The sequence below is a fragment of the Diaphorina citri genome, unplaced genomic scaffold, assembly GCF_000475195.1.
Source record: "Diaphorina citri unplaced genomic scaffold, Diaci psyllid genome assembly version 1.1 scaffold3256, whole genome shotgun sequence".
Taxonomy (NCBI): Eukaryota; Metazoa; Arthropoda; class Insecta; order Hemiptera; family Psyllidae; genus Diaphorina; species Diaphorina citri.
The window spans coordinates 2,218-4,394 of record NW_007380666.1 but is presented as its reverse complement, the minus strand read 5'-3'; the positions used below and the strand labels follow the sequence as shown (position 1 = coordinate 4,394).

The 2,177-nt window shown below is 39.5% G+C and overlaps 2 long non-coding RNA genes across 2 annotated transcripts in view; one reads left to right on the top strand and one right to left on the bottom strand.

Annotated features, from left to right (window-relative positions):
• Positions 1-615, top strand: part of LOC113471908 — a 13,414-nt gene extending 12,799 nt beyond the window's left edge. The window contains exon 2 of the long non-coding RNA XR_003394431.1: positions 198-615. This is a non-coding gene — a long non-coding RNA (uncharacterized LOC113471908). The remainder of the gene's footprint in view (positions 1-197) is intronic.
• LOC113471910 lies at positions 335-1,726 on the bottom strand. Its single transcript, XR_003394433.1, has 2 exons — positions 1,540-1,726; positions 335-1,129 (listed from the first exon to the last, which is right to left on the bottom strand). It is a non-coding gene; the product is annotated as an uncharacterized LOC113471910 (long non-coding RNA).
• Between the last annotated feature and the right edge of the window lie 451 nt (positions 1,727-2,177).

Sequence of the window (2,177 nt, the reverse complement as noted above, 5' to 3'; positions counted from 1 at the left end):
ATCGCCGTTTTCATAGTAATGACATTGGACTCGTGTGGTCTGTGTCGTAGCATGCCCAATCCGTACGTCTCTCATCAGATGAGCGAGAAGAGACACAATACTTCCCATTTAGGTTGCAACGGATTATTTTATTCATATTCTTTGTTTTCTTGTCGTATGTTGTATTGATGATTATTCTCCTTGTTGTGTGTTTCCAGGAGAGCGCTGAGTTGCCCGAATACGAGCAACCTCTAGAAGTAACTCCACCCTGTACAAGTCAAGCCAAGCCCCCTTCCATCCCTGAGACCACGCCCCCTTCTATCCCTGAGACCACGCCCCCAGTAGAAGCCCCTCCCCCTGATGCTACTACTAGTGTAGCTGATGAGGTCACGTGATGAGAATAAGGTGGTCCTGTGTACAAAGCTTTGTTGACTCTGTAGAGAATCTTTTGTTAAATCCTGTGTATTCCGGAGCCCTGGGCCTTTTGTTGGACCCTGTCGTGTTATCATACACTTTGCAAGATGACGCGGATAGCCACGCGTTTAGCTGATCAGTGGTAATGAGGTTTAGTGGATCAGAGTGGACTGCTTCTAAAGCAAACACCGTGTCTGTGTCTAGGCTATGTTATGTTGAGAGTGGATTCCACTAGAATGAGAATTAGTGGATACACTGAGGATTATCGTGACAAATGTGCAGTTACCCTTGTAAGGAAACAAATATTTATAAATAGTGAACATTTCTATCAAACTAAACTATTTAGTTTTAATGAGGAAATAGACCCTGGTTTCTTCCCATATCTTGATTTGAAGATAACTTTTCCTTTATTATTATTAAAGAGTCAATTACACACAGTGGTTTACTAATTACTTTCCAGTACAATAAGTATTTACTTTGGTAAATAAGTATTTAATGCCGACCCTAATTAAATAGGAAAAAGGCTAGTAAGAAGAAGATTTACTTTAGTAAATTGAAAACTAAAGCACTGCGTGTAAAGGATTCTATAGATCGGTCTCACGAACGCACCTTTTAGTCGTGGGTACACAACAGGTCTACCAGTCAGCGGGTTCCGGGTTCGATATCCTCTATGGACTCGAGTTCAGATGCTGGGGTTTCAGTTTGGAAGAAAAGATGTCAGATACGGGGTATGAACCTGGGGACAGGATGGAAGTGGGAGACTGGAAACTGTGTACCGGGTATGCTATGACACAGAATGTTATTATATCGGACGTGTTATTACACAGAATGTCATTGTACCCGTCATGCTAAAGTATGGCCTCATACATTAATGTAAGAGAATCACTAAAAGGTGCGATTTGTGAGAACGATCCATCATTCTAGACTATGTATTCTGGTTATAATTTTTCGTTTTTGGTTCTTTGGGCTGGAAATCTTTGGTTACTTGGATAAATGTTACATAGGTGGTTGGAAATCTTTGGTTACTTGGATAAAGACATTATTATTAAAGTATTTTTTTAATACCTATTCAAGAATTTTTAGATGACGTCAAATTTAAACTAACCATTCCCATGTAAGAAAAGATGTCAGATACGGGGTATGAACCTGGGGACAGGATGGAAGTGGGAGACTGGAAACTGTGTACCGGGTATGCTATGACACAATGTTATTATATCGGACGTGTTATTACACGGAATGTCATTGTACCCGTCATGCTAAAGTATGGCCTCATACATTAATGTAAGAGAATCACTATTAAAAGGTGCGATTTGTGAGAACGATCCATAAATCTAGACTCAAGGATATTAACAACTGTGAACCTTAAGTCCAAACATTGGAAAATATTGTACGAATGTACTGAAGGTAGAGTAGGTTTAGTGAAATAAATACTTGTAAGAAGTATCCTTCCATCAATACACTCACTCACTCCGATGGCATATTAGGGATATGTGAATCCCGTGCCGACCAGACTGCTTGCCTCCAAAGAACTCTATGTTGTGTCAACTCCTCCCAGTCCTGTTTTTGTCTATTCTCATCAGGTGACCAAGCCATTGTAGTCTGTTAGTGTTCATGGTGGCTACTATATTCCATCAATATTTGCTGTAAAATTAAAAGATTTACACTACAAGTAGATGTCCTTCCAGTACACTCATTAATATGTTGTGATCTCTTTAATGTAAGTTAGCTTGGTCTTGCGACTCTAATTTCAAATTTTCAAAATAGAGAATGTCATTTAAGTAGAT